This window comes from Vulpes lagopus, chromosome 9 (assembly GCF_018345385.1).
Source record: "Vulpes lagopus strain Blue_001 chromosome 9, ASM1834538v1, whole genome shotgun sequence".
Lineage (NCBI taxonomy): Eukaryota > Metazoa > Chordata > Mammalia > Carnivora > Canidae > Vulpes > Vulpes lagopus.
Window position 1 is genome coordinate 8,762,229 of NC_054832.1, and position 18,394 is coordinate 8,780,622.

Here is an 18,394-nt window from a genome sequence, read left to right on the forward strand (position 1 = left end):
TAAGTGATGCTGCTAGTCCATTAGCCACGGGGAAAAAGTGGCCCTGCAGGGAATGTCACATGGCCTCTGTCCTCTGTGATGGCACATAGCAGCAACAAGTGCTACCAGCTAGTGGGCAGGCATTACGTGTTTATAAATGCAAGATGATCTGATTCCATCTTACGATACTTTCCAGAGATGAGCAATATTATCCCTATTTTACAGGGGAGAAAAGTGAGTCTCAGAGAAGGCCAATGACGTGCCCAAGGCCACAGAGCTAAGGGGCAACTAGTCAGCATTTGACCCCAGCTCAGCCCTGCGGCCTTGTATTCCACTGTGCATCGCAGAGCTGTGGAGGGTGGGTGAGGGCAGAGCAGAGGGAGGGCCTGAGGGCAGCCGAGAAGCAGGTGCCAGGGTGGGTGGCAGGGTGGGTCCCCCCATGACTCTTGGGCAGTGTGGCTGCAATCCCTGACATAGGTCAGCTTCTGAGAATATCGAAAGTACTTCTGCTCCCTTCTGGAGAGCACTGTATTCCTACTTAACGTAGACTAAGTAAAACCAAAATCACTAGACTATTTTCAAATACATGGAAATCATACTTCATTCTTTTTCTTCTTTTTCTTTTTTTCTTCTCTTCCTCCCCTTCCTGTCTTTCTTTCCAGATACCAATTAAAGGTGGAAATATGGATTTTGAATTCAAGGTTTAGAGGGTTTTTTTTTTAAACCAATAAAAATAGCTTTAACCCTAGTCCAACCCCCAATGAGACACACACACACACACACACACACACACACACACGACTGCAGACCTACACGGCTACAGGAGAGATAGGTCTGTGGTTGGCTGGCTGAGTAACCGAAGTTTCTGCTCTGGTCGTCTTTTTTTTTTTTTTTTTTTTTTTTTCTCACTTGAAACCTGGGAAAGTGCTTCCTGGTGTTTCGGAAGCACATCCCAGTGCAGAAATGTCAAACCAGTAGCAAACACCTCTCCAACATTCGAATAATCACAGACCCATTTTTAACGTGAAAAGATCTTAGGATTTTCTGAAGAATCACCAAGAGTAAAGATAATGATGAGCGCAAGCTCTAAAGCATCCCAAGGCTCACAGGATCCTTCCTATTTTTTGTGCAATCAGAATGAGAAAGAATTCCTTCCAGCTCCTTGGCACGTATCAAAGAGCTGGGTGCAGAAAATGGAGAAAGCGTGAGGGATGTTGGAGATGGTTCCCGAGCCCAGGCTGGCTGGCTGGGGCCAAACATGCACGGTGGAAGCTTTTGAGCAGGAGGGGCGGAGTGCTTCAGTCCCCAGCAAGCTGCTATGACCTTGAACGTGAGAAGAATGTAACAGACTCTCTGGTCCTGCTTTCACAGCTTCACGGCCATGAGTACTCACTGGTGGGAAGATCCCCATGTGCCATCATTATGGGACGGGACTCACAGTCAGACTTCCTGATTTCTCAGCAGACACTGTCTTTCGAGTGGGAACCACGTCACACTGAGCTGTTCTTGCCCTTGTTAGCACTCAGAAAAAAAATAGATGTCCTTTTGATAACAGAGAGAGGGAGAGAGAGAGAGCCATGCTATCTTGTGATCAGTTGAAAGATGAAAATGGGCCCAGAGCCGCCTGTTGGTCCAGCGTTTCTGCAGAGAGAAACGCCTTACACTTACAGCAGACCCTACTGGGCCTCTTTTGGCATTTTTAACACTAGAAAAATACCTAGAGACACATTCACTTCTGTTCAGCCTCCAAATACCTATTTTTGGTTTTATTTTAGCTTTCCAGCAAGCACGCCTTCATCTTTCCCTTTGCATCTCAAGAGCTTAGCCAAAGGATTACAGTGAGTCCTGTGGGTTGAAATGTGTCCCCTCAAGATTCGTACTTTGAAGTCCTAAGCCCTAGGAGTTAATAATGTGACCTTATTTGGAAATAGGGTCTTTGCAGAGGTCTTCAAGTTAATTGAGATCATTCGAATGGTCCCTAATCCCAAACTACTGGTGCCCTTATAAAAAGGGGGAAGTGTGGACACAGAGTGGCACGTCAAAGAAGGCAATGTGAAGACACAGGGAGGAGATGCCTGTCTATAAGCCAAGGAGATGGTTCTGGAACAGAGCCATCCCTTGTGGCCCTCTGACCAAACCAACCCTGCCAACACCTTGATCTTGGACTTCCAGCCTCCAAAGCTACAAGAGAATAAATTCCCATTGCTTGAGCCCCCGGTTCATGGTATTTTGCTATGGCAGCCCTAGCCGAGGAATACAGTAAGCGAATGGTCAGTAAGAAACATCCTTTCCTTGAGTCACGGAGAGCCTGCTGTGCCTCACTCTTGTGCTCTGACACGGAAATGCCAATCCTGATAATTCTTACCATGTAAAGTCGTCCCTATTCCAACGGCTAATATTAATATGAAGCATCTCCTATTTACTAGGCACACTACAAGGTGCTACATGGATTGTTCTATTTCTTCCACTATCAGCCATGTACTCGGAGGTGAACCAGAGGGGTGGCCCTGCACGCTCTAGAGAGGGATCATTCTGGAACCCCTCCATCTGACTGAATCTCACTCCTGCCAGCTGCCAGCTCTGGCTTTGGGCACATTACACTCTCAGTTTTAAATATTATCTTGTTTCCATGTATATATTGGAAGAGTCGTGTCACCTGTGTCCCAGGGCAGAGCTTCCCTTATGTTAAGGGTCTCAGTTTACTCCAGATGCTTCTAGCCCTCCTGGGGGCGAGGAGCGGAGGCAGCCAGGGCTGGTCTTCTCACCGGGTTTTTCCACATGGAGATGTCATCATCCCTCATGTAATCATGGCGTGAAGAAGTCAGTGGGCACTGGACACAGGGTGGGGGCTGAACGGATCAATCCCTACAAAATGCTTGGTGCACAGTAAGTGCTCCATAACACGTATTAGAGATTTGACGCCCTGTGTCTCAGCCTCCAAAGCCAGAGCTCCTACCTCTGGGCCATGTTGCTCGATACATGAGGGCATATAAGCTTTCGCTTCCAAAATAGGGCATTTTCAACCAAATCATAAGCAGTAATAGTACTGATATGACACTGCCACCACCTCACCTCCCTGGTCCAGACAGTCACACAGCAGGGCATGGTTTCAGGCATGTGGCCCAGGTGGACCAGAAAAGATCCACTGAAGTAATTCAAGGACTTGGGATAAAGCCCACAGAAGACAACAGATCTTCAGGCCAGGCCAGGGGCCAGCAAGATTTTTCTGTTAAAGTTCAGATAATAAATATTTTAGGCTTCGTTGGCTACATTGGTTGTCTAGTGCGCATTCTCTCTATATTTTTATACAGTCCTTTAAAAATGTCCAAGGCCCTTCTGGGCTCATGGGTCATACAAAAATAGGCTGCAGGCTATGGCTTGCCAGCACTGGTCTAGAAGGGTCATGGGTTGCAGTTGTATGTGACATGATGGACTGGGGTGGGGAGGGGGTAGGTTGGGGGGGTGTTCTACATTCTGGGGACCAAAAGCTGCAACAGGCTACTTGAGAGGGAGTTTTGTACTTTCTCCAGAGATGAGGATTACCCTAGAGACACCGTCTGGAAGGCAAAATATCACGCTTTTTGGTTTGTTGTCAGTCGTGCTTCCTGACTTGGCAAGTTCAAGTCCTTTTACAAAATGATGATGATCCATTTGCTTTTGTTTTATAAAAATCATCCTTATTTGGTAGAACAAAAAATTGGCGACCATGAGCTGTCCCAGAGTACAATGTAAGCCTCCAATCCAGTAGTAGAATGTAAGCCCACCTGTCTTCTTCACATCCACGTGGCCTTATCCTGCTCCAGGTCCAGCTTCCTGCTGCTCCCAGATCCCGGAAATTATGTCACTGCTGTCACAGCTGATGCTTGACCCTGCCTCTTCCCTCTCCAGTACTGTGGCCTGAAAACATGGGCCCTTACCACGGCCATAATGGCTCCTTCCCCTGCTTTGGGTCACAACCTCCTGAGTATGGAAAGTTCTAGTCTTTTTCATTAACCACCCTCAACTGGAGATGCCTGGTCATTCTCCCACATTCTTCAAATTCTTTTCTATAATTTTCAGTTCCACCCCAACCCCTGCTAAAATCTTGGGTGGCCTTACCATCTACAAGGGTCTGCTCATCACTCTGGTCTCAGCTTCCTGTCCTCTTCAGTCCCGGAGACATTTATGTCTACTTACTCCAGCCAAGAATCTCCACAACCAACCCTAATCCTGCCATGGCGCTGGATGCCAAGGCCATTTAAATCTTGTTTTTTCTAAGCAAAACTTGCTGTTCAATCCATGATCCCCTTTCTGTCCAACGGTTTTACACTTGATCCCACCTAAACCAGCTCCTGGCTTTCCCTGGGATTCCATTCTCTTCCCCACTCCTCATTATCCCCTTTCATTGGTCTATTGTGAGCCAGGCCACCCATTGGTCCATCTTGTCACCTTCTCTTTTGCCACTGCCCTCAACTGTCTCTCCTCCCAGTTAGATTAATCCAAGGAGCTGCTTTCTCTGCAGCTTTGTTTGGTCAGCTGAGCATGACCAGAGACACTTCCACAGACAGACTGGCACCTTCCCAACATTTGGCTCTCTAGCCTCACTTGAACCCTCTACATCTTGGAACCTTAGTCCGTGCCCCCTTCCAGTCTCTACAATCACTGCCCCCAGTGCTTGCTGCTCCATCCAGCAAGGGGCCCAGTGTCATCAAGGACAGGGCATGCTCAGCAGGTACCCAGCTTCTTGCCTTTTAGAAAAAAGAGGGATTGTCATCAACATTGGCCTCAACTCTGCGTCTCCCTCTCCACTCTCTATGAACCACCCCATCTTTCTCTCTTTCTCCTAAATGGAGGAAGGATGGCCAGTTCCCTAATCTGTGCTCTAGAGCTAGTTCTTTTTCACCCCCTCAGGGGCAACCACAACCAAGTACACCCCCAGTCCAGCCTCATTCCCTTCCCTCCTCTGCCTTCAGCCTATCCCTAGAAACTGACACTTTACTCCTAGCATAGAAACATACTCAAATGCGGCCCCCAAACAACATGTTACTCTAACCCACATCTCTTAACTCAGGGTTTGGATTTTAGGGGCTGATTTCCCTGCAAATATAGACCAAATCTGTTATGCATGGGCGGGGATTCTGTTTCAATACATCATCAGGGGTGGCTCATGACCTAGAAATGGATGGGTACCACCGAATGCATCACCTTCTTTCTTAGCTGTCAATGTCATTCTTTCTTTTTCTTCAGAGCCAACATTCTTAGGAAAAGTTTATAGGTTCCACTTTCTCAAACCACTATCATTTTTTCCCTCATCATCCCACTACATTTGCAAAGTGTTTTCCATGGCTAACCCAAGGAATGTCTGCGGTCCATCCCCATTTTCCTAGAAATTGCTGGTCACATCTCCTTCCCCTGGTTTCCATGACATCCCGCACCACCAGCAAGCCTCCTCTGGCTTCTCTTCTGCTCTTCCCTTCAATGCTGCTGTTCTGTCCTTGATCTTTACTATTGATATCTAACACACTTTCCACGGGCGATCTCACTCTCCCCATGATTTAAAATACTGACACATTGATGATTATCAGATTATCTCCAGGCCAGAGGCTTCACCCAAGCCCTATGCTGAGACAGTCCATGCTTACCGGACCCCTCCCAGCAGATGTCCCCAAGGGATCCTGAGGTCAGCATGTTGAAAGCACGAAGGCTTACTCTTACATCCTCACCCACACTCTTCATCTGGTTCCCTTCTTGCATTTTCTGTCTCAAGAACTAGCACCACTACCCATGGGACTCCCCAGCCTGAAATGTTAAACATTGTCCCTGATGGATATCCAATAGACCGAATGTCTGTCTAGAAAGGACATCATAGAAGGAAAGTTAAGATAAATTTTCTTTCATGTCTAAATTTCAGGTTCTACCATTATAAGCCAATACTCTTCCAACACATGCCTTTTGAATTTCTAGCAAAAACATGGCCCCTAAATTAATAAATAATAAAAAAAAACATGGCCCCTGAAGTTCCTTGCAATCCTACCCACCCCTTCAGCTACATCTCGCATCAGTCCATTCCCTACCATCCCAAACTCACATCTGGAAGTCTAGCAAATCACTCTATGTTGTAGGACTGTTCACTACTCCTTTCATTCAACATGCACTTACAAGATGAAGTGAGTTTAACCTTATAATGAACTCATATCATCCTTCAAGACACAATTCGGAAAAAAAAAAAAAAAAAAGACACAATTCGGATGTCACTTCCTTTACAATCCTTCAAAGGCTCCCACCTCCACCATGACCCCCAACCCATCCGACTAATATGTCTACTCTTCCAGTAACACACTACATTGCAATTTCCTTGTTTTCTATCTCTGTTAAAGGATAAGCTCCTGGAGATCAAAAACTCTGCCTCAGTTTTTCATTGCTGCTCCAAGACCAATCATAATAGTATATAAAACTATTAACAATACAAATAATAATATAATGGTAGGTGGCATTTATTAAGCATCCCATGTGCTACATAAGAATAATGTCACTATTTTGTATGAACTGCCCAATTCATAAATATGTATTTAATGAACTAATGAAGTTCCTTGATTAATAAAGAAGAAATGGGACACCAATTTTTTTTATCTCTATAAATATTAATACTATAATTATTCACCATAAGACCTCAGTAAATAATTATTAAAAGAGTAGATATGTGATCAACTAATCACCTACGAAACAAATAATGGCCCACCAATTTAATAACATCTCACTTTATGTGGTGCACTCCAGTTTATGAAGCATTTACACTGCAAGATTAATCACTTCATCAAATGAGTCCATCAGTTGTATCACTATTACTATTTTCAAGGGGCTGAATGGAAGTTCAGAAGTGGTAATGAATGACACAGCCACAATCACAGTTCATGGATGGCAAACCAAAGACTTGACCAAGAACACCTCCTCCCAGGTCCTACTTCCCCACAGTTACCCCTTTCTCCTCATGACTCAACGTCAGACATAAAGTGGTTCCCTTTAGTGGCATGCTCTTTGCAGGCCAATATTTCCAGAGGCATCTAAAATGGTCCAGCATCTGTTGAGGTTATGAGCTGCGGGTTGATGAATAATCATCGTTTACACCATTAACTTCAAAGACACGGCTAGAGAAAAATTTTAAGTAAGAAAAAGACACACATGAAACCAGACTTGGAGCAACCCTCCCTGCATGTCCTCCTAACAAATTACTGAGTTCATCACAAGCAAAATTCCTACTGGAAATTCAAAGCCTCGGGATGCAGCTGATTTCTAAGAAGTGCAACTCCTATCAGGTGGACCCCCTCAAATCCTCCCACATACAAAGGCGACCTGGAAGATAGAACGATGATGGGGTTTTCTGAGAGCACGTGAACTCCTCTTTCTTGAGATCATTGCGTGTGATCCTGGGTGTTGGGTCAAACTGCAGAAGGTCAGAGACATAAATGCATATGGAGAACCAATAGGAGCTGAGCAAAGTAGTTCCAATAATGCAGAAGTCTCTCTCTGGAAGCTGAACAACAGCTTCAGGCAGGCTAGCCTGACCTCAGTGGACTGTGGGTAACTCACTCTGGGTCATGCAGCTGGTCTGGACCCCAGAAGTCAGACTCCTGAGACTTCACTCAGACCTTCTGGCCCTCCAGGTGTGGAAGCAGTAAGGGCAGCTGTGGCTGTCACCACTATCAGTCACATATTACGTGTGTCGGGCTTTGTGCTGGGTGCTTCCCTCCGTGATTCCATTCAAATCCCCCAGTCACTAGTGGATGCTGGGATATTAAGAAATCTGCCTTCAGGACACTCAGGCTCAGAGCAGTGACGTGACTTGCCCCAGGTCATACAGAGTAAGAACAGAACTAGAATTGAAACCCAGATTCGCCCAAAGCCAAAGTCTCTCTGCTTCACTGCTTCTACTTCTACAAACATCTGCCAAAAACCTGCTGGCCTATGTGTAAGTTATCACAAAAACAGAAAAACAAAAGCCACACCTTAAAGCATAACTGGGCCAATCATTAGAATTACAGAAATAGAAAACCCAAAGGGAAACTTAGAGGTCATTTAAGCTACCTCCTCACACAGCAAAGGCATCTCCAACATGCTTGAATACTCCAGTGGCAGGAAGTTCATCACCTCAATCTCCATCACAGTAAGACCACCGAGGCCTTCTCCTTCCATTCTCTGACCTCATCCCCTTCTCACCTCATCCCTCACTGGTCCCTTCATGACGCTAGACACCTCATACATACTGAGGCCTTCCCTTGGTCCCGCCTGAGCTGGGCTCTCTCACCTCCTGGACTTTGCACACATAGGAGAGAAGGTGACTGCTTCCTTCATAAATCAAATCCAGATCCTCCAAGGAGGTCAGGGAATTGAGCAGAGACTCACCAGTGGGAAGAATAAATGAGGAATGACCAAAGGATCATTAAAACAAAACTTACATAACACCAGCCATGTATAACATGAAATTACTATTTTTAATCAAGTTAATATTATTATAATCCATGAAACGAGAGGAAATCTCCCATTGTTGATGGACTGCATTCAGGGATGGTTTAATTCATAGTTGGCCACATAGAATGACTTGAAGGGCTCTAGGAAAGGCAAACTATCCAAAATATTTCCTCCCAATACTTGTCAAATGGTCTGAGGGATAATTTTTTTCTGGTTTATCCACTTGTTAAAACGTGAAAACTCTTGTAGAAAATATCATAAAAATAATATTCATCATTTTCACCTTAGGGTGAATTATTCTGTTAACTCCGTCAGGTTTGACAAGAGTTCTCTCGCAGAGCCCTAGGAAATGAAACAGTAAATAAGCAAGAAGCTTCTACTAATGATGGCTAGCTAAGTAAGACTGATTTGGGAGTAGGAAAAAGAAACTACTTCTTTCATCATAGAGCCCTGCCTTGAGATGGAAGTTCCGGAGGGGAGGCATAGTGCTGAGGAGCATAAAGTTATGAGTTTCCCAGAGTGGGCTGAAGGCCAGGAATAGCAAAAAATAGTAAGGGGTAGAACATTGGGTAAAACCAAAAGTCAGTTCCCTCCACCTCACATTTTTTATCATGTGGTATCTGATTGATTCCAGGCTAAAAAATAAAAATAAAAATAAATACCTCCTATAGCTAAGCAAGAGACTTGAAAAAAAAATCTTTTAAGCTGAAGTCTGAGTGACCAAACCCAAAAGGTAGGTGCTAAGTTGGCATATTTTCTTTTCGGCTCTATCTCCCTTAAATTTGAGCGAATCTTTGATAGGCCAGGTACAAAACTGGTCCTGAGGAAGAAGTTTCTAAAGAAAATCTTAAGTCTTCTCCATCCCCTAAGATCCAACAAGGACTTAAGACACAATCATTCAGCAAACATTCAACAAGTGCCTCCCAGGCTGACTATGTACAACTGCTCGGGTTTTACACTATAATCTCAGTATCGCATGAGGCAACATTCATAAATATTACCTGTGAAAGGGATCCCCTTGAGCTGGCAATACTTGAAGTAATTTAGGAATTCCAACAAAGCCAACCTTCACCAGACACTGGATGAAGGAATTTTCCATATAATGTCTCTTTCAAGCCTAATAACAACACCTTTGAGAGTAGGCATCACCATCTCCATGTTACAGGTGAGGCAGCTGAGATTCAGAAAGGTTCTTAAATTGGTCAAGATCATACATCTAAGGAGTGCAAAGAAAGGATTCCCATCTCCTGGCAGCTTCCGATACCCCACCGTTTATCCTGCCTTCCAACAAACATTAATTGAATCACTATTGGCTTTATATACTGACCCAGGGCAAACTGAACAGACACACAGTAAACCTGACAATTATAAGTGAAATAATATTGAGCATCTACTGCGTACCAGACACTGAGCGCCTGGTGTGAAAGATCAAGCCATAAGTTACAAATTCAGTTTCAGGGAGTGCAAAATCTGGCAAGCAAGAACCAGTACGGCTCATTCATTCAGTAAATACCACATGATTGCTAACTGGGTGCCGGGCAAGCTTCTAGAAGCTAAGACGACAGCAATGAGTAAGACAGATGAAGCCCCTGCCCTGCGCTGTTTCCCTTCTGGAGGAAAGGGCAGACAGATATTTGAGAAGTAAACAGGTGCAAAGCTTTCACAGCTGACAACAAAGCAGGGTGAGGGGTGGAGAGGCACAGGTGGTGACGTTAGCTCAGAGCGGAGGACAAGTGAGCCCCATAGAGGTTCACTAGGAGGAGGCCCCGCCGTTTTCCTGCCATCTGCCATTGCTGTGGGCCCAGTTTGCTAGCTGTGTCCTTCTGCGTCCCAGCCCCTGGGTCTCAGAGGAGAGGTCCGGACAGGCTGCTGGTTCTGAAGCTGTGCCCAGAGCAGCTGCCTGGGCAGTGGAGCATCCCAAGCCCTGCTGGGAGACAGAAGTGGGTCCCTGGGATTCAGGACTCATCCCCAGACAGCAGGTCTCATGCAGTAGCTGCAAGCTATGTGCCGTGAGCCCCCTCGACAGGGCGCACGTGCACGGAAACTCTGCGTATTTGGAAAGATGTAAGTGACACAAGCTTTTGGAGTTGACGCCTGACCACCTGGGCCTTTCTGCTCCAGGACCAAAAGGATTACGAAGTAGCCTTTGTGGGGGTCACTGTGTCACCCATTGGTCTAATGGCTCATAGGAAGGTGACAATGCACCTGCACAGTCTGTACTAGCACTTACTGTGCCCTCAAATGCACCCTCAGGGAGACTATTAATGTCTGCCGCCCCTGGGGTGCACGCTTGATGTCAGGAATGAACCCGTCTGCCCAGCAGCTGAGAGAGCTGCTGGCAGGCTGGACCTGTTGTCAGCCCCTGTGAGGACACCAGCCCCCAGAGGGTCATGCCTACATCCACGTGTGACCTACATGATGGCGGAGACATTTCGAAGATCATCTTAGCATCCCTGAAAGGGCAACTGAGGCCACCCTGCAGCTGACCTTCTCCTCCTTCCGGCCAGTCGTGCACCTTCCCGTTCCCCCTCCCACCCCTGTGGGTACCATTCCCTAGACAACGACCCACAGAGTCTGATTCCTGAGGAACTCAACCGACAACAGTCAGCAGATTCAGTGGGGAGACTCGATCTGAATTTGAACTGGGTTTGAATCCAAGTTCTCCCATTTACTAGTTGTGTGACCTTGGACCTCTCTGACCCTGAGCTTCCAAATCTGTAAGATGGACACAACCACGCACACCTCATAGGGCAGTTGTGAGGGTTAAAATATGGAAAACACTTAGCACAGTGATTGACACAATAACCCAATAAAGAGGAATTTTTAAAGTTAGGGTGCCTGGGTGGCTCAGTCAGCTGAGCATCTGACTGGTTTTGGCTCTGGTTGTGATCTCAGGGTCATGGGATCAAGCTCCACATCAGGCTCCACACTCAGCAAGGAGTCTGCTTGAGATTCTCTGTGTCTCTCCCTCTGTCTCTCTGCCACTGCCCCGGCTTGCCTTCTCTCTCTCTCTCTCTCTCTCTCTCTCTCTCTCTCTCTCTCTCTCTCTCTATATATATATATATATATATATATATATATTATAAGTTTATAGCTTTAGGGGCACCAGAGTGGCTCAGTGGTTGAGCGTCTGCCTTCGGCTCAGGGCGTGATCCCGGGGTCCTGGAATCGAGTTCCACATTGGGCTCCCCACAGGGACTTGAGGCACAGATGGAGCCTACTTCTCCCTCTGCCTACATCTCTGTCTTTCTCTCTGTGTCTCTCATGGATAAATAAATAAAGTCTTTTTAAAAAAGTTTATAGCTTTGCCCATTAAGCCAGTTAATGGCTGTGACTTACTAGTCATTCTTTTCTCTCTGCCTGTTTCTTCTTCCACAGAAAGATGGGTTTAGATTCGTGAATTATCGCTGATATTTCTTAAATACTCACTCTGCATCAGGTTCTGTGCAGAGCATGGCACTTCACTTAGCGTTCAACACAAGCCTACTAGATTTATCTCTTATTTTCTACCATCATCTCCATTTCAAAGAGGCAAGCAGAGGCATCGCAAGGCTGAGAAACATGGCCCCAGGCATTGGTGGGTGAGAGCTGGAATAGGACTGGAAGCTGAGTGGATTGACTTCAAAGCTGGTGGCTGCGCCATGTCCTGTTGTTTCCCTCAATTAGATGATGTGCATGCTCCTTGCCAGCACTGACATTTTTTGGGATCACACAACTCTCCAGCTTAATGGAAAACATTTGCAGAAAAGATCAACTGAATTCCATCAACCCACTGGCACAGCCGACGGTAAAGGATGGAGGTGAGGCAGACAACGTTGATGGATCATAATTGTGTGATCCAAAAGACCATATGTGCAACCACTTCCATCACCTGGAATTGGGGCTGGTGGCTGTCCCTGGGCTCCAGGAGGCCGTACAGAGAGGGCCCACCGGAAGGAGGCATGTTTCTCAGCACCACCTACACCCTCCTAGCTGCGAGGGCACTCACAGACCTCCCGCACCTGCTGCTCTGAGGGGCCTCACGCTCAAAGGCTGGAGCATTTTCCAAGGGGCAGTTGCCTCAGGTGAATGAACTTAGAACACAGATACAGATTTCCAAAGACTCATATTCCGTGTTTTCCTCTGATTTGCACTCCAAATACCCCATGTTTGGGCATGCAGGAGAGGGGGGAGACAGGGGCCATCCTACAGCAGGTTCCAAGGCCTGAGAAGATGATTCCTGCTAACCATGAGCATCCTCTCTGGATTGGTCATTGTGGGTCTTTTAAGAAGCATCGGATGTTGTTCTCTTATAAAGAAATAACACCATTACTGTTTCATTGGTTTTTAAAAAGATACAATTATTTTCCCCAAAGAGTAAAATGGTACTGTGTACACAGATGACACAACTGCCCACATTTTCTCGAAATCGAGCTTGTCCATCCACGAATGCATCCTCCTCACATCCCCAAAGGAGAGCTTTCAAATAGTTTTAAAGCTCCCCGTGCAACTGCGTAAAGCAGTTCACGGATGTGTGGTACCTGAAACACTCTATTTAGTGGCCCCTGTACCCCAGCTAGCCTCTCCCTGCTGCTTGCTGGCTCCGTGATCCTGAGGGACTTGCCTTTGTCTGCATATACGGTGCCGATGCACACGCCTGGCCTTTTCTTCATGCACCGCCCTCTACCCAGGACACGTCCTATTCCCACCTTGGCGTCTGACAAATGCACCCTCCTTCTTTACAACCCAGTATGGCCGACCCACACCTGCGGTGCTTTCCCTGCCTGTCTGCAGTGAATTTGAGGGAACCTTCCTGAGGCCTCCCCACTGTGGTAAGTGGCTCATCTAACATTCTGACTTCCTGTGCCTTCCTCCTGACCAGCAGGCGGGCTCCTATCTTTGCAATCAAGACCTCTGACCCCCAGCACAGGGCCTTTTCTGGAATGTAAGTGAAAATTCAGAACCCATTACCCAAAAGGTGGCTGCCTTACACATATTCGCTGAATTGAACTACACTGAAGTGTTTTGCCCTAACGCATTTGTCTGACTTGGTCACCCTTGAGCTCACTACCACTTTCCTCCTCACGCATCACCCCAAGAGAGACTACCAAGGTTGAGTGCCAAACCCAATACAGAGTCTCCTGCCGGCTCCATGCTCAAACGAAAGCTTTTTTCTACTGTTCATCTACCTGCCTCACCTCATCGATGGCACTACGCCCACCATATGGGAAGGTCTCCAATGTCTGAACGCCCCAGGCTATTTTGTGCCCCTGGGCCTTTGCACACACAAAGCACTCTGTCTGAAGGAAAGGCTTTCTGAAACTTGGCCTTTTGACAAACTCCTGCCATCTTCAAGCTGGCTAGTGTGTTAGACACCTCCGTGAAGCAACATAAACGAAGTGCCCTAGTACAGAGTATGTACCGCAGACAGATGTGTGAGAGTTCAGAAGTCAACTTCCCCTTCACGCCATCCCCACTGGCCAATCAGGGTCTGAGAATCCCCTCCTCAAAGAGGCTTTGAATGTGTGGCTTTATTCGTACCGACTCATCACAAGAAACAAGGCCAAGCATTAGATGTCCAGATAAGTCTAGGACTGGAAGTCTATCTCTGGCACTCTTTCCAAAAACTCCAACCAGATATTCTCATCTAACTCGGAGGGAGGCCAGATGCCTGGGGATTCAAATCCCAGGTGTTCATTTAACCTCAAAGACCCTCCGCACCCTTATTTGAAAGTCAGACCTTGCTACCATCCAAAGGTCTTAAGAGCGCTAAAGGATTCGTGAAATGTTTGGTGTTTGATAAATATTTCCTTTTCTCCCCCGACAGAAAGTGCATAAAGATGAGCATTTGACACATACGGGGTGTGTACACACACGCGTGCACGCGCACACACTCCCACGCACACACAATCCATGTACATGACATATCAGTACCATGGAGGCAGAAATGTGCCCCCACACCTTCCACCGATTCCCAGCCAAGGAAGACGCCCAGACGCCTAATTCCAATTTGGGAACTCGAGGCACAGATGGAGCGCCGGCTCTGACATCCCTCCTGATTTTACATCACACTTGTCAAAATCACACTTGTTTAAAAATACCGTGACATGTCATTCTGCCTTGGAAAGTTCCACTCAGATCTGCGGTCCACATGCATGAAGGGGGAAGCAAAATTCCACGTCCTTTCCCGAGATGGTAACTCAAGTCCCAGAAATACACACGATCACAAAAACAGAGCGGGAGCACTGGGGTCACCTGAAGGTGACTGTGCCCTGGTTGGTTCAGCTCTCACGGGACACCTTCCACAGTCAGATGGTAAAACTCCCTCAACGGCTAGCGAGGATGCCACGAGGAACAACTGCTGGCGACTAATGTGGCAACACAAACCCAGAGTCTTAAAATATAAAATATAAAGTTGTCAAACCCGGTAATTCTGCTTTGGAGAATGTGACCCCCCAACCCCCACCCCCACCCCCCAGTAACCTAGACTTTGGGAAGAGCTTTATGTACTCAGGGATTCATCATGGCATTTCCAGAAAGGTGAAGAGTCATAAACAATCAAGAGTCCGAAACGAGAGGAACGAGTTGGTGAAGGGCCGTGTGCCTACCTGATGGAATAGAACAGAAACCATCGCTGGTACGGACGTGACCTGTCTATACCTGCTTCATCCTCACCAGATGGGGAGCATCATGACAGTAGGAATGTGGACAGAGGAAGAAAGGAAGGAAGGAAGGAAGGAAGGAAGGAAGGAAGGAAGGAAGGAAGGAAGGAAGGGAGGGAGATATGCATGCACCGATGCATGATTTAGAGAGATCTACAACAATTTGGAAATATACACATGATGCTCTATTAGGTAAACATAAAAGAGCAATGTTGTAGAGAGATTACAACTACTTCAGACCACAGAATAAGCCTAAGGAGATGAGAGGCAAATACAGCAATATTTAAGGTGACATGACTTCTTAGAAACCCTGTGATTGGGATCCCTGGGTAGCTCAGTGGTTTGGCGCCTGCCTTTGGCCCAGGGCGCAATCCTGGAGACCCGGGATCGAGTCCCACGTCAGGCTCCTGGCATGGATCCTGCTTCTCCCTCCTCCTGCCTCTCTCTCTCTATCATAAATAAATAAATCTTTTTTTAAAAAAAAGAAAGAAACCCTGTGATTTACTTTTCTTCTATGTTTCTGCATTGTTTGAATTTTCTGCAACTAACAGATACTAAAAGAGGACCTGTCTCTTGAGGTTTGTGTGAAGATCAAATGCTTAGTGCAGAGCAGGGGACAAAATGGAGTTTTCTTGAAATGCTGAAAAGTTTTGAAAAAGAATGTGTAGGAAACCACAAATGTTGGAGAGGATGCGGAGAAAAGGGAACCCTCCTGCACTGTTGGTGGGCATGTGAACTGGTGCAGCCACTCTGGAAAACTGTGTGGAGGTTCCTCAAAGAGTTAAAAATAGATCTGCCCTATGACCCAGCAATTGCACTGCTAGGGATCTACCCCAAAGGTATAGATGCAGTGAAACGCCGGGACACCTGCACCCCGATGTTTCTAGCAGCAATGTCCACAATAGCCAAACTGTGGAAGGAGCCTCGGTATCCATCAACAGATGAAGATAAAGAAGATGTGGTTTATGTATACACTGGAATATTCCTCAGCCATTAGATATGATGAATACCCACCATTTGCTTCGACGTGGATGGAACTGGAGGGTATTATGCTGAGTGAAGTAAGTCAATCGGAGAAGGACAAACATTATATGGTCTCATTCATTTGGGGAATATAAAAAATGGTGAAAGAGAATAAAGGGGAAAGGAGAAAAAATGAGTGGGAAATATCAGAAAGGGAGACAGAACATGAGAGACTCCTAACTCTGGAAAACGAACTAGGGGTGGTGGAAGGGGAGGAGGGCGGGGGGTGGGAGTGACTGGGTGACGGGCACTGAGGTGGGCACTTGATGGGATGAGCACTGGGTGTTATTCTGTATGTTGGCAAATTGAACACCAATAAAAATTAAATTTATTAAAAAAATAAAAGTCCCATTGAACAAAAAAAAAAGAAAACGAATGTTATTTCCCATTTAGTTAGATACGGCACATTTCTCCTCTCTCCCTCCTACAAAATGAGGTAGAGGAATTTGAAACGACTAGACCCACAGAGATAACAAGAGGAAACAAGAATGAGCAAAGAGCAGATAAGGGAATTCAACAAATTTTTCAGTGAGGGGAAGGAGAGGGAGGCGTGCTGAGGGACACGTCAGCGTGGAGGAGCTAATGATGCAGGTGCCTGCAGAGCAGAGTATGGACTTGACCTGTCTGTTCCACAGGCGCCCCGGGAAGCCCAAGAAGGATGAGGTCCTGTGGAAGGCTGGTGTGGGACGTGGGGCGGAAACAGAGGGTCAGCTGCCCACACACAGTGATGGGTAATGGTAACAGGAGGTGGTTCTTGTTTTGAGGGGCTCCCCAGGGAGCCATATATACGTGGATGGAACAAATAACACTCACTCTGGTTTTGACCCCAAGTCTAACATGAACTACATGTTGCAGATGCAGGGGTAAAATTGGAGACGGTGATAAAAAAAAAAAAAAAAAAAAAAAAAAAAAAAAAAAAAAAACAAGTCCTCCCCCATCAAGGCGGGAAGACAGTTGCTTCCAAGACGGACAAATCAAAGAATGGCAGGATCTCTATGTTATTTAGAAACAGAGAGGCCAGAGGGAGAAAAAAAAAAATCTAAGAGTTAACAGTTCCAGAGGCTTCTGGAAATAGAAATGGTAGGCAGTAGAGGCGAGACCAGGGACCAGTTGGGTTTCTTTAAACCATAAATCTTTGGAGACAATTTGGTTATTTCATTTGCCTTTATAGGATCTTGATAAAAATTGACATCAACCTTGACCAAAGTCTGGCTGGGATATATATTCCCTGCTTGGCCCTGGGTATGTTGACATTCCCTAAGCGCCCCGGTCCACCATGCGTTTCTTGGCCAATGGTGACTCCTACCTGATGGTACTTCTAAAAGCTGACACCAGATCGTACACGTGTGGTGTTTGCACCCCAAGTCCTGGACAGAAGGTCTTCAGGTGCTGAGACACAGATGTAATTCCATATAGAATGTGAAGGGGAAAAAATATATGTGTGTGCACGTGATCCCCAAAGTTAGCTCTTTGAACTGGGTGGAAGAAACTCACAACCTGGGTTGAGGACGTTTATACTTTTAGCCACAGCCTCGGCTAAATGGTTCCCTCCTACACAAGCTATATTCTGACTCTTTAGGCAGGACCATAATGACAGATGTCTGGAGCTCCTCAGACATCATGTCACAGGACAGGAATTAATGTCGCTTGGGCCCTGGGAGTCATTTCCCGACTTAGGGAGGTGTAGAATAAGGACGTGCATCGAGGCCCACGCTCACCTGCCCTGCTCCCAGCTCACCACCCTCTGGGATGGCTCCACTGCGCCCACTCCCCACGCTTTCTGCGGCCTGATGACTAGATGGGACATGTGGTGCTGGGGCTGTGTGCAACATGCAGGTAGGGGCAGCAGCTTCAGTCTGGGCCATACTCCCAGGCTTGGTGCCCTGCCTTAGATGTCACCGGGCCACCCGGTGGGCTGAGGGCTGTGAGCCCCCACTCCTCTGCACTGATAGCTAGTCCTTCCCCTTTGGGGACATAAGTGCCACCATTCTTAACACTGCCCCAGGATGGTACAGGTCCAGTCATTCCTTGGCTGGATAAAAACAATCATTGAGATGAAAAGTATGGGAACTGGGGATCCCTGGGTGGCACAGTGGTTTAGCACCTGGACTAACCCCTCCTCTGCTTCCAACGGGTGGCACCATTTGGTCAAGGAAGGCATTTCTTCTCTGGGAGCTGGTTCCCTCAACTGTGAAATGGGCGTGGTGCTGGCATGGCCCTATCTACGCTTGTGCACACTTGACAGGAGCTCAAATAAATGGCTATAAGAGGGCCCCGTGAGCTATCCGCCACTGGGTGAAACTAAG

General features: G+C 46.7%; 1 protein-coding gene across 1 annotated transcript in view; it reads right to left on the reverse strand.

Annotated features, from left to right (window-relative positions):
- The window catches only part of TG (thyroglobulin), a 246,551-nt gene that overhangs the window by 127,696 nt on the left and 100,461 nt on the right, over positions 1-18,394 (reverse strand). The window lies entirely within an intron of this gene.